Below are 14,814 nucleotides of genomic sequence, written 5' to 3'. Positions count from 1 at the left end.
TGCAGTGAGCCCTGGAGGAGACATAGGAGGCAGATTTCTCTGAAGAGCTGCTCTCTAAGGAATCTGTGCCCATGAGACAGGCAGGATGGCAGGCAGCTGTGTTTCATCTGGATGTTTAATCTCAGGATGACCATGAGCCAGCACTGTGCCCTTGTGGCCAAGAAGGCCAATGGCATCCCGGGGTGTATTAGAAGGGGGTGGTTAGTAGGTCGAGAGAGGTTCTCCTTCCCCTCTACTCTGCCCTGGTGAGACCTCATCTGGAATATTGTGTCCAGTTCTGGGCCCCTCAGTTCAAGAAGGACAGGGAACTGCTGGAGAGAGTCCAGCGCAGGGCAACAAAGATGATGAAGGGAGTGGAGCATCTCCCTTATGAGGAAAGGCTGAGGGAGCTGGGGGTCTTTAGTTTGGAGAAGAGGAGACTGAGGGGCAACCTCATCAATGTTTATAAATATATAAAGGGTGGGTGTCACAAGGATGGAGCCAGGCTCTTCTCGGTGACAACCACCAGTAAGACGAGGGGTAATGGCTTCAAGCTGGAACACAAGAGGTTCCACTTAAATTTGAGAAGAAACTTTTTCTCAGTGAGGGTGACGGAACACTGGAACAGGCTGCCCAGGGAGGTTGTGGATTCTCCTTCTCTGGAGACATTCAAAACCCGCCTGGACGCCTTCCTGTGTAACCTCACCTAGGTGTTCCTGCCATGGCAGGAGGATTGGACTGGATGATCTTTTGAGGTCCCTTCCAATCCCTAACATTCTGTGATTCTGTGATCTGTCAAGGTTTGCCATGACAGTTCTCACCGGCAGTGTGAGAGGGGTGGACATGGTAGTGCTTCAGTGCATGGCTGCAAGTAGTCAGCAGCAGATACAGAAACCGTAGCACCTTTATCCTTAAGTGACTCTGCTGCCTTTCCCATCAGTTTCGGGATCAGTTTGAAACCAGTTGTTTATAAAACAATCCACTAGGTTGCCAGAATTGCCTTTTGAGTACTTTCAAGTATTGGCAGTCTGTCTATTGCTTTATACAATCTCACCACAGATGTTATGAAAACAATCTTCTGCCTCCTGTAACACCCTGGGTTGAATGTTCTTTCTCACGCCTGCTGGCTCTTCCTGAAGTCCCCAGCAACTCCTGCTTTGGCTGGTAAATTACCAAAACTTGATGAGAAAGTTTGGCTTCAAAATGCTCTGGGTTGCAGGCTCTTGGTCACAAAGCATCCCCTCATGCTGGTGAGCTGCGAGCAGAAGTGGAAAGACACCCTCACAGGGGCCAAGGCTTTAGAGCAGAGGTGTGTCTGGGATCTGGGAACCCTCTCGTTTTCTCTTAAATTTCCCTCAGTATCCCAGTGGTCATTGGTGAGGAGCTTGCACTTTGTCAGAGTAGTGAAGAAGCTGGTTACACCAGCTTTGATGTGATGAGAAGATGCAGAGAGCACATTGCTGATCAGATGGCTATCGTAAGTTGGAGATTTCATGCCTGGCTATAGTGGAAGCTAATTAGCTCAAGGCCATCTCATCTGAGCAAGGCAACAGCAGGTTTACATTGTCTTCCTATTAGGCAATAGTCTTGCCTGACATAAAATGAGATGTCTGGCAATTTTCATAATTACATACAACTATTTATTTTTTACCACAGCTGGATTGTCTCACTCTTTAATAGGCAGCAAAATGGTAATGAGATCCTCTCCTCTTGAATTCATCAGAAGCCATGCTGAGGACTCCTGTGCTCCAATAGCAAAGAGAGGAGGGTGAAGCAGAAGTAGAGGAGGAAGCAGTCTCTTTGTCTCTACCCTGAAATCAGCTTGGTAGTAAAGGGCAGTCAGCTAGCTCCTGTCTCAATCGTGAAATCTCTAGGATAACTGCTTCCCACTCAATCCTTTATGCTCACCAACTAAGACAACTTTTGTCACGTGCTCCTGTTAGTGCCATCAGGACCTTGTAAGAACTTTGCAGCAGTGCCAGCAGTTAGGTGCCATGTAAACGCAGTCCCAACTCTTTCCTTAACGTGGCAATGTCTGCCAGTCTGTCCTTCTCTGTGTGTGGTCATGCTAGAATTCAGCATTGAAACTAGCTTTTGTTTGCAGGGAGAGAACTACAGTTGAGGAACATATTTGGTTTATAATATGTAGAGATGTTTCACATAAGGATAAGAGCCCAGGACCAGGTGGTTTGAGAGTATGGCACGTTTCAGGATCCTGGAAGTCTTGTTGTGCTTACGGCTGCTGTTGTCAGATTCCATCAGTAAAGCAAAATCTACCTCATGGGAAAGAAAAGATTACGGTTAGGATCCATGCAAGGACAAATAAAAGCTTGTTAGAACTGTAAAGCTCACCTGTTTATAATGGACTAACTGGTGACAGAAGCAGAGAATGTCTTGATAATCTTGTTAGTGAGTCGGAGGGAGTGTATTTGTGTAATTGAGCCTAACCCTGACCAGATAACACTGTTGCTGTGAGACATGCTGAGGAGAGCAGCCTGGCATGCTGTGTCAGGTTTAGGGTTATCCAGAATTTGGGCAGAAAGTTTTTGCAGAGCACAGTGTACAGTGATGAATGAAAAAAGCAAAGTCTAACAGCCAATTTTTTTGTTTGGTTGGTTTTGGTGTTTTTTTGTTTTGTTTGTGTGTGTGGAGTTAGTTACAAGTATGGTGAGGGTTGAGGCAAATAACACTGACGGTGGAGTTTGCCCAGTCCTTGGGAATGAATGGAGGCTGGTGTTGATAGAATTCTGTCGCTTCAGTAACTTCTTTTTCATTGGAATGAAATTAGTTCAGAATGAAGGATGAGTAGCCATGAGAGAAGGTTCTAGTTTAGGAAAAATTCTGGTACTGCAAATTCTTATTAACATGTGGCTAAATTTAGGGTTAGCTTTGGGAATGGGATAGATTGAAGAACACATCTTACTGCTGAATTCTAAAAAACCGTAACACTGGAAAAAGAAATAATGTTTTAGTTTGGGGTGAAATGGCTTGAGAAGGTCAAGGTATTCTTTGGATTAGGTCTAGGCAGTAAAAATAAAACATTCTGGTGCCAGCTGGATACAAGGTCCTAAAATAACTTTTGACTGTGATGTCAGCACCCGTGGTCTTGCAGAGCTTCAGGACTGTGCCCAGAATAACCAGCAGCTGTGGCCAGCATGCTACAAGTACTTTGTTACCTGGTCAGGGGAGACAAAAGTTCAGTCTGATTCCTGCCTTGGCCCAGGCTTTGTCACAGCACGGTGTCAGTGAAATAACTACAAGCCGTAGGATCCTACTGAATGTAGCTCTTTAAACTGTCAAAGAATGGTCGGGGTTGGAATGGACCTCTGGAGATCATCTAGTCCAACCCACCTGCTAAAGCAGGTACACCTAGGGCAGATTGCACAGGAATGTGTCCAGGCGGGTTTTGAATGCCTCCAGAGGAGACTCCACAACCTCTCTGGGCAGCCTGTTCCAGTGCTCTGGCACCCTTAAAGTAAAGAAGTTTCTCCTCATATTCACATGGAACCTCCTATGTTTCAGGCTGTGCCTATTGCCCCTCATCCTATCATTGGGCATCACTGAAAAGAGTCTGGTCCCATCCTCTTGACATCCATGGAAGTCTTTTAGTATGTAAAACCAGCTTATGTTCTCCTCATTTTGCTTGCAAACCCTGATGCTGCATCGTAACTGCTGAGACCTGGTGTCTTCTAAATAACAACCTTGAATGCTGCTGTTTTCTTGTTCTACTTGTGCAAGCCTCGAGGGCATCATAAGAACTGGTCATGGACCTCACCACTTTTCCAAAAGCAAAGCCTAACCCCAGCTATACCTCCAGTGTTCAAAATAGTTTGATGTTACAGGCTCAGCCACTATTTGTGGTTTTGTTTAAGCATAAACACAGGAACCATAGCTGCAACAGTTCTTGTCCACTTGTGCAAATTTCTGGGACTCATCAAAAAAAGGAGCTCCTACTTACTTCCTATCCATAATCCTAACTTTAATAAAAGGCTGCTGAGGCACTGTGTCCCTGAAAGTAATCATGGCTTGGAGGAGCTTTCTGGCATGTATTCACAGCTTACTTTTGGAAACCTACATGCAAGAGACAGACTGAAACACTTTGATGCTTGTATTTTGGAAAAAGAAGTATAAATCCAATCTGAACGCTGGAGTTCACTTAGCACTGAAATAGGACTCCCTGCAAGCTCAGCAGGAGTCACCAGGGCTTTGCTGCAACAGTCTCATCATGTCTGCAAGCCTTCTGCTGTTGAAGTAAAAGCTGTTTATTACTACCTCCTAATGCTAGTCTAAACTGTCATCTTCTAAGGCCCAATGCTCTCAAAGCAATGGTAGTTCCTAGGATGTTGCTGATGTCTACCCTTTGGGACGTGTCTGTGAACACAACTTAGTGTTGAGGAATTTTATTCTTACCTCTATCTTTTAGTGAGAGCACAGTCATAAGACTGAAGTTCAGCACAGGCGATGGGACCCTAAACAGAACTGCTTGGTGTCTGGCCACCAGTGCCAAGGCCAGGATTTGGGCTGAGACTAAGATTTATTGTTCTGTCCTGCCTTGCCTATAGGGCAAGAATAAGAGCTGGTTCAAAGGGAGGGCCAATGGATATTTAAGTCCCAATCAGGACAGCTTGAGGTGAGGCTAGGGTTGGGCACCATTCAGGAGAGCTGGGGACTAAAAGGGGGTTTGGTGATCCATTCAGGGTTTGTAGTATTAAGAGAAAGCCTTGGCAATTACATGAGGCTTAACATGGGAAGTGGTCACTGAACTGGGTTTAAAACTAAAATCAGGAAAGCATGGTTATTAGAGATGGACTTATCAGTGAGCTCTGTACGATACGCAGTGTTTGGATGAAGACTTGGACCAGTAGCACTACCCTTGAAAGACAGCAGGCAATCTAGAGTCCTCATGAGACCTTCACTGTACTCTTTGTGTCAACATGAGTCTTACTGTCTGAAAAAATTCTCTTTGAATAAACTTGATGGTATTCCTTTCCAGAGGATCAAGATCTCAGCTGAGTACGGCTTTCTTAGTATCTCATCCTAGAATCCCACGTTTCTCATCTTGCATTTAACCATTAAAAAGACATTCCTGCTTGTTCCTATGTGAGTCCGATGAAATAATTACCAGAGCAAAGCTTGTAGTGATCTAATGTGTCACCTCAGCCACAAGCTGATCTGATCTTTGTATGGAAATTGCACCAGAACAACTTAGAAGGGGTGCTGCAGAGTCATCAGCTGCTGCTCTTGTTGTCACCATTGTCCTACAGTTGGGACCTGAAACTGTTCTTTCATGAGTCACACAATGTGTCAAAGTGCTGATTCTACTCCTTGGAAATCAAGAGCCATGCTATGTAATAACTCACAGATGTATGTGATCTTGCCTCATTCCAATGATACAATAATATTTCAGGATATATCAGTTTTCCATTTTTTTAAATGCCATTGCATTGTCTTTTAGCAGTTTTTCTCCTTTGCTCAGCTCCCCCTGCCCTCAACTCTTCTCAGACTAGAGACCTGAAGAAAAAGGAGTATGGAGGTAGTGTTGTTATGTAGGATAAAATGTCTCATTTTATCCTGCGCTTTGGCAGGAATCTATCTTTTCCCTTGTAGGTCTCCGGCTCCATTAGGCCTTCGAAAGGAGAATGAATTCTGACGGCCTTTGAGGAAGTCGCTTTGATATGAAAAGGACTCAAGTTCCTGTGATCTGTGTGTATGAGGATTTCTTTCTTGGAACCAGTTCTCCAGACCCATGTGGCGGACCGCCTTGTTGTCTTAGTACAGTAATACTCCTTTCCAAAATGCTGTAAGGGTGTTGTTTTTGTTTAAGGGAAAGAGGAGGAGGAGGGAGTTTCCCTTGTGCTTGCCAAGGTAAGAGGCAATCCTCTTCTGAAGCTGCTGCCAACCCCATTACCCTCGAGTGCTTCTTGTCGTCACCTGCAATTACCAGAGAGTTTATTAATTCCTCAATGGCTCATTTCAAACTAAAGAATCCATGTTCCTTCTAGATCCTGCTGCTTACCGGCTCCATCCCAAAGGCATGGGAGAGATTCTCAGAGCTTCAAACTTTAGCCATAAGCTCTCAGCATATTACATTAAATGCTGCCACCAGCTTCAATCAGGGAATGCAGGGTGCCTCTCAGCAAGAGGAGATAAGAAGCTGTTTCAATTGGGACATCCAAAGATGTGGACTTAATATGACAATTTTGTTCATCTCATCCAGGGATATGAGGAATCACTGCAAATAGCCAATGGAAAGTTTTATGAAAACAGTTAAATATCTGTTGCCACTTCTTGTGCTTTCCCACGCAGGTTGGAGCTGTTCAGACTACTTTCAGCTGATGCCAGGATCTTCTATCATTTACAAGCGCTGCTTCCATCACTCCTTTAGCAGCCATGTGCCACATACTGTTCCAGTGTTCCCATGGGGACTGTGCATTTCCCACACGTGATCCATAGTGGAGGGCGGCAAACAACTGTTTGGGTCAGATACCTCATCTAAAGGTGAGGTGACTCCCAAACTCTTCTCATCCCAGAAAAACTCAAAGGTTATATCATCTTCCAAAGAAATAAACAAGCTTGCTTTCTTCTGTCATTTCTTCTCTTTCCAGCAACAATCTGCAATCACTTTTCATTTAAAAGAAACAATGTTGGTTGTGAAAATTAATAAAATCTGGAAGGAAAAGAGTGACGGGGATGTGCGCTGGAGATTTTTTCTGTTTTTCAGTAACTTAAAATCTTCAAAAGAAATCTGTCACACATTGCCCTTCGTTTCAAAAAAAAAATTTCTTGTCTAGCCCCTGTGTTTATGTAAAACACCTTACCCTTTCTCCTCTCTAATGTTAAGATTTATAGGCTTCCTTCCTGGCCGCTAGCCTTTCCTCCATTGAAGAAAAATAAAACCAGCAATAAATAGATTTGCAGTACTAAGGCTATAAATTTCTAAATTCAGTTGCCAAAACCAATTCATCATTTAAACATAGGCGCAAACTCCGATAAGATATGGGCTTGCAGCTTTCAGGCCATTCCACAAATTTTTATTTAGTTACTGCACTTACTCCATTGGGAAAAACTTCTGCTTAAGGCAAAAATTGGTGGGCCATTTCCCAATGAACATTTCCATAGTGATATCAGAGGTTTAACCTGCCAGGCCCCCATGGGACAGAGCTGTGGCTGTTTGAGACCATTGTTCTGTTGATCTGTATTTAGTTCAAGTCTCAGTACTGGGTATATAAATTTAAAGTGTGTGTCTCCTGTCTTTCTGCTCCCAATTTGTTTACAGCACTATAAAAATCTCCACCTTACATCCCAGGTCCCAGTAAATATTTAGCTGTCCTTTAAATCTAGTATACAAATATTTGTGTTAAATAAAACAACGTATTTATATATACTATCTCATTCTCCTAATGGGTGCTCCCTAAATTAACTTATATTATCAGAGTAATGTGTTAGTACGTATATTTGTATTCCTGCTTTTCTGTAATATCTTTTCAGGAATTTTAAAGAAATTATAAGTCTCCTAGTCCATCAAACTTACAAAATTACTTTTGCAAAATCTTTCCATGAAACATACATATATAAGTTCAGTTTTCAGAAGAGCTGTATAAGATACAGTCTGAACACTCTGGCCCACACTAAGCCTTTTGTTGTAGTTAATGTCTTTTTTGCTACTAGCATTTAGCTTCCTCACTTCTGATCTGACCTGACCTGATGTGGTATTCACTCCTCAGCAACCATTTATCCTGGCATACTTTGGATTTAGCTAAATGAGGCATTTTCTTTTATGCTCAGGGAGCCTCTGTGAAAATTGGTAAACTGATATGGCTCCCTTGGGATCTGACTTCAGTGGTAGTGGGGAGAGAGGCAGAGGTAGGAGCAAGACAGGAAGGAGCCATAAAATCCGAAGAACCTTTTAAGAGCCTTATTTCAAAAGCCAAGAGTTCCCCAAAGTAAGCTTCATCTCTCTAAATTTAGGAACACACCTGAGGTGCCTAAATTGATAGCCTAGTTACAGTTGAAAACCTAATCTAAACTGGGAGCTGAGCCCTTCAGAAGCTGCTGGAGCCTCATATTGTAGACTAGAGGCACTGGTCAGGGCCGTTCATATCTCTCTGTCCATTGCCTGCAGAATCTGAACATGGGCAACTCCATTACACTTAGCACACACAGTTACTCTGCCCTTTGATTAATTTCAAACTCAGCTGATTCTTTCAAGTTTCAACACTTGAGTAAGATCTGGAATGCCTCTTGGGCTACACTCATTGCAAACATATGTTGGGGTGTAGACCACATCTGTGGTGGTGATGGGGGAGAAAAAATGGTATGTGGAAACTTCTCACTCCACTCCACCCTCACTGTCACCAATCCATCTCTATGGTTTAACATTTGTGATCTGAAGAATCTGTTCCCCAGGCCCTCTTTCTGGCTCACACTGCAAGTTATTCCATTTAACAGGCCTTGCCAAAAGTGGTTGATGCTAGCATGAGGGAAAAGTCTAATGGCTTTCAGCTACAGTATTCACATTAAACCCCTGCTATGGAACTGGCATTAAGTGAAACGACTGCTGAACTGGAATGTTCTCATCTCATTCAGTAGTACCTGCTCTGGCTGAGGTGTCACATCCTTCCCATAGTGGCAATGCATGCCATGAAACTGTTGAAGATCTGCAGATCTTCTCTATTTACGGCATTGTCTGGCACATGTTTTTGCTCTGATGACTATACTAGAGATGTGCTGCTTCCACTTCATTGGAACTAACAGATCCCAGACTACTAGGGTTTTTTTGTTTTATTTTGCACTACAGTTGGCTTGGATCTAGGAACCTCAGGTAAAACGTCAGTCGTGTTGTCTGTGATGCTTGACACCAGGCAGGAAAGGCTATTGCAAGCACTATCAAGTAAGGATTGTGAGGAGACTCCAGAATGCCTCGCTAAAAGCAGGCTCTTAGCCATGTTGTTTAAATCCAGAGAAATCTGTCAGAAAGCCATGAGAATTCATTGCTGGGAAGCAGAAAGATAGGGGTGGGGACAAGGTCACAGAGGCACTGCTAATGTCTCAGTTCCATGACTCCTGAAAGCTTAGGCACTCCTACAGAAATCCAAGGGGCGGTTTCAGTGACAATCCATCAGGTGGGAGCGGTGGGCGGCTCTGCCGTGCCACCCCACATCACTGAGGTGAGCACAGAGTCAGCATGTGATGGTGGAGGGGCAAATGCTACAGCTTGTGTAGGTCCTATAAATGTAACTAGTTCATGAGTACTTCATAAACGTGTTATTTCCCACCTAAATCAACAACTAATCACATTTGTTCAGCTACTTCCCCACTATGCACTCCAGTACCTTTCTGAACGTCCATGTTCTGGAAACTGCACTTTTCCTGGCAACTCCACAGCAAAGGAGAGCAGTTCTGTTGTTCTGGAAGGGTTTAGATCTGTTCTCCTAGCCGGTGGCCCATGAAAGGGCAGAAAAGTCAAGCTTTTCTTCTGAGATCTTTAGCAGACCACAATTCTGATTAGTTGCGGCTGGACAAGAATGCCAGACTTCATTAGAAATTTCATCCTTTCAACATTCCCCAGGAGCCGAGCAAGGATAAAAAGAGCATCTACCAAATAGGGACAATAATCAACGTGTAGGCTGCTGGCAACAACATGCAGAATGAGGTACATCCTGGTGCTGCTCCCTAATATTCTCCATTAACAGGCCACAGGCATCCTGGGGAAGGAAATACAGCAGACCAAAGGCCAGGGAACAGACAAAACAGGAAAGGGACAAGCACTCAAGACCCCTTGCAAATGAATCTGATTTATTAAAATGCATCCCACCTCCAGTCAGAACCCTTATCAAGTGCCCTCCTGACCCTTTGTCCCTCTTGCCTCTGTGCTTGAAGCCTGTTTGCCCTCTATGTTGCCAAGCTCTGAGTGCTGCCTCAGTGTTTGTACTCATCTCATTTTAACAAAATTGCTTGTTCTTTGACCAAATGATTTTCTCATGCCCCTTCAGTTGAGCCAGATGAATTTTGCTCCATCTCCTGTAACTACTTCTTTTCTCTGCTCTCAGTGAGTTAGAGAATGGAGGAGTTTGCCTTCTTTTTGTAATTTCTCTAACTCCTTCCAAGCAGCTGGAATTTATTTTAATAAAGTTCATTTCAATAGAGCTTGGAGCCATAATACATGAGGCTGTGATCTCAGAAGAGCTCATAAATTAAGTAGGGTCAGCTCTGGTGGATGCACGCATAGGAGACCTCCAAGGACACCCTGTGTGCTGATCAGCCTGTGCCAAGGATACAGCAACAGCCAGACTGTGTCTGCCCAGTAGGCTGTCTCTTTTCGTCTGCTGTCTCTAGCCACTGCCAAATGCTTCAGGGAAAGATACATGATCCCTGTGGTGGGTAAGTTATTCTTAACTGATCATAATATCCTTCTAGACCTTTGTGGCATGAAGCTGTTGGTCTGCTGTCTCACATGTGCAAGGGTAGTTGGAGGGCACTGGACCCTGGCTTCTTATACAATGCCTGGAGCAATTTGACACTCATCCCAAGGGCGCTCTTGTAGGCTGCTCTGCCATCAGCTCCTTTTCAAACTTCACTGCCTCTTCAGAAGGATGACCAAACCACAGAGGTATCTTGACTTCACAACGGAAGTAGCCAGCTTGAACATACTCTTTTCAATCTTCCCCCTCAAGCTAGATAGTGTGTTTTTAAAAGATATACAGTCTTGTCATAAAGACTCCAAAAGATGGTGACCTCCACAGCTATGCTGTTGTAGTTCTAGCAGAAATTACGTCTTCTTTAAATAAGACAGAGTTTGTCTTGTTGAACTTCCAACTCTTGGCTCACATTATGTCTTTGTCAGAAAGACTGAAATGCCTGACTGCTTGCCTCCTCCTCCTATTAAGTGCTTTTCTATATGTAAATCCCTATATTCAGCAATTATGTCACCTCTAAAACTTTCCTTCTGTAAGCTGAATTAATTGAATAGAATAAGCCTTACATTTGAAGTCTTGTTTTCCAGTTCCTGTGGTCCCTTCTATAGAAAGCCCCACTCAGCGATAAAGCCTGTGTGCTTTGAAACCCACCAGTGTGTTTTTAATTCAGATTACCATAAAATCCACTGATGAATGGTAAAACGAACCTTTAGGCTATGTGCGACAGTAGTTTTTCTTCATCAGTGAACATACTAATTTAACCTTTCCCCTCCCAAGTCAAGGAAGCTTCTGAAAACACTAAGCATTTTTTTCTAGTAAATGTTAACTGCTTTCCTACTACCTTGACCTTGACTTGGTGGCTGAAGTCAACTATGAGGCATGGTCTCTGTTTTCTGGAATAACACAATGTGGAAATAGTGCCCCTCAAAGAGCAGTAAGGCCTTCAGGTCAATAACTTTAAAAAGCTGTCCTGTGACCTTCCCACTAGAGGGATGTACCAAGCTCAGGGGAACCCTCTTCCCGTCTTTTATAGTCTCTGGTGGTGTTGAGTGAGATAGGACTATTTGTTTTCCTTCTCTTGTTATTCTCGTTCTTTTTCCTCTTGCCATAATGTGTCACTTTACCAGCCTTTGAATCAGAGTTTGCAAAGCAGCAAGCTGGAGCCAAATGCTGTTAGAGTAGGCATTAGGTGGGCCTTTTCTACTGACAAAACTGCTAACATTTTTCACTTCTGACCAGGGGTTCTTTCTGTGACTCCCTTAGTTTTTACAGTCTAGGGTGAAAAATCTGCTATCTGGCTGGACTGCTTAGTGTTTCAGTTTTTATTGTTTTGAATGCGAAACACATCAACGGCAGCTTCTAGATAACAGACAAGCAGATGCTAATCTCTAAGTCTCGCTTCATTTTGCATTTGTTTGGCATCTGAATCCAAGTCTCTAAAGCGGCTGTGACAAAACACAGCATTAGTTGGTGTCATCAGTTAGCTTCACCATCTCCTGAGCATCTGTCTGTCTGTGCCATCACCTGAGTAATATTCCTTGCACGATGTAATAGGAGTGGCAAATGTTCTCGCAGGCTCCTGAAGCTTTGGCTGTGCAACTACAAGGATTCAGCCAGATGGTTTTGCTTCTAGCTGACTGGATTTATACTGTAAGGGCCATGTTTTATTTTCTTCCTGCAGCAAAGAAGATACTCTTCAGCATACAGCCTGCATTTCAGTGATCAGTTTTCCCAGGTTCAGTTTCCAGGGCCTACTGCACAGGCCTGCTTATCCAATATCTCTGTTATTTTGTGCTGTCGGTATCAGGAGGCTACCTCTTAGGTTTCCAAGGCAGCCTTATCAGATTTCAGGTGTGTTACAGGTATGCTACAATAGCCTTCTTACTGGCTATTAAGTCACGTGGATGACTGAGTTGAAGTTGCAGAGACTGTTATGCTACTTAAACGGTTGATGTAGGAGAAAGGTATACTTAGTAGAGTCAAACCTAACAGAGAGAGGGAGGAAATTGTAACATAAGTTCTAAACGTGCAATGAGAAGGGAACTTCAAATATTTTTTCTTTCTGTTTTGCAGAAGCAAATATAATTCTGTAGTAACCTGTGATGTGTTCCGTGAATGAGTGTGGATGTGGGTGTTTCTGTTTCAGAGTGTGTCTCCATAATGTGCTACAGATTTTTTTGTGTTTGCTTGTTTGCTCTGGACATTTCCTTTAGTTCTTCTGCTGAGCCAATAGTGGTCTGTGTATTGTTTTCCAGATCATGATAAAATAGCTCATCTTTGACCACTGGACACTGCTTGATGGAGCATCCACTGATTGGAGATTTACCACCTCTTGAGATGAGGAAGAGCTGGAAAAGGAAGAAAGAATGTGGAGTAAATTGTAATACGTGCATGATAGCTTTGAGGTGATACAGAAGAGTCACTGGCATGAACTAGGTCTAGGGGCATCCCTATGCCAGAGCCAGAGCGAACCCACAGGCTCTGCAGCTTTTCCTCCCTCCCCGACAAGGGCTTTGGCTGCCAGTGCCCATGGCCAGATCCGATGGGCACAGCGGTAACCGGGGTTTGGCCGCTGTCAAACAAGCTGTGTGAGAGCTGTGTGGAACCTTGTCAGGGGTTTCTCCCCCTGGAGCAACCTGGAAAGGTGTTTGGGAGCCACTTTTAAACTCAGGCCCATTGTCCTGAGCTGCATTGCAGAAATGCCTGTTCCCTGACTGAGTGACATGGCTTGACTTCAGAGCTGCCTTGCCTTTATGGACTTGTCAGGCAACCGCTGGACCGACGCCAACCCTGGTTATAGTCACTGGACCAGCTCTGCTTCCTCGCTGGTGCACTGTGGGGCTGCAATCCTGTTGGTGAGGGCACTGCCCTGCCCACCCTGCTGTCATGCTCAGCCCCTTGCAGAGCTGCCCTCTCTTGCTGCTCTGACATCCTGCAGCTGGCAAAGCCATGACTCAGATATGCAGGGCATCCCTGGCTTGTACTAATAAAACCTTTACAACGTCACGTACCGCAATGTGGTTTTGGAATGCATCAGAGAGGTTAAATGCTTGATTTGGAATACTAATCACCTTCCTATAAAGCCAGGATCTTTTGGTACTGTCAGTTTACCTGTTCAAGGTTCAAGGGGAAGGAAAAGCCTACATAATAGATGTGGGGAGACTTTTAAAAGATAATATAGGCTTTTCATACATAATATCATGACTTCAAAGTCCACTAGCTAGCACTAGTAGCACATGATTTATTCCAAAATAGTTCCACGTGCTAATGTATTTTGAGAGGTCATCTGTGCCTTTTGTGGGATTGTTTAAATATATTACGTTTATGGAAAGTTAGTTAACGGCAGTCCTAGCCTCAATGGATTAATAAACTACGGAGTGCATTTATAGACATCCAAACCATACAATAGGTGCAGTGTCTCACATCACTCTGGATATGTATCATGGGATTCTGCACCACACACACTGTTTTCAAATAGGACACCTTTTTTATTTCCAGCCTAATCAACGGTACTGACAACACTTCAAAGATCTTGCAGTTCATCTGAGAGAAGCCTTTACCACACTTCCAGCAAGCAATGGAAATTACTCTGGTCACCTTCCATGTGTGCTGGGCTAAGATTATTTTACCACAGCCTTTAGGAAAGTGTTTTCCAGCTGCTCCTTTATTATCTGACCAAACAGACTGAAAGCAGAGGTTGGAATAAAAGCCTCTTACAGGCCACTGGAGGAGGCCTTGTGAGGAGGGGTTCTCTTGCTGTAATTCCCTTTCTTGCTTCCAAAGCGCTTGCCACATTCTGCATTCCACCTACACCTCCAGATTCAGACACTAGCACCACTGGGGCAATCTGTGGGTCCTTTTCCAAACAGCAAATGGAGCAGCTTGCTGGCCAGGGATGACTACTCTTCATTGCCCAGAGATTCTCTTGACTGCAAAGACTTCCCACCACACTGACTGAATGCATTTTGCTTACAGTAACAGGTCCCGGCTTCTAAGATGAAGCCAGTAAGGAAGGAAGAGTATACCAACCAAACTGACCCCAGACTTCCCAACATGTAAGTATCCTAAACATGTGGGAAAAATTCATCCATGCTTCGTTGAAGTCTCCACAATCCCTTCTTTGTGTCCTCTTCTAGGGCAGAACAGACAGGAACTAAATGAGACAGCAATCAGCCTGTATACTTAATTATTGCAATTTTCCTTGAGTGGCCTGTTGCTTTTAGGCATAGATGTAATCTGCTGTGTATGACATCCATATTACAGATATTAGAAATAAAGGAGGGAAAAAGGTCTCTTGTTTCTGTACACTATCTCACCCCTTCCCCTTTGGTCATTAAGGGATTGTCCTCTACATTCAAAACAGGACTGGGGAAAAGTACTGATGGGATCTCAAAGGCACAGCCTAATAAAACATGCTAAA

The sequence above is a fragment of the Caloenas nicobarica genome, chromosome 5 (assembly GCF_036013445.1).
Source record: "Caloenas nicobarica isolate bCalNic1 chromosome 5, bCalNic1.hap1, whole genome shotgun sequence".
Lineage (NCBI taxonomy): Eukaryota > Metazoa > Chordata > Aves > Columbiformes > Columbidae > Caloenas > Caloenas nicobarica.
Note: the sequence above shows the minus strand (reverse complement) of the source record.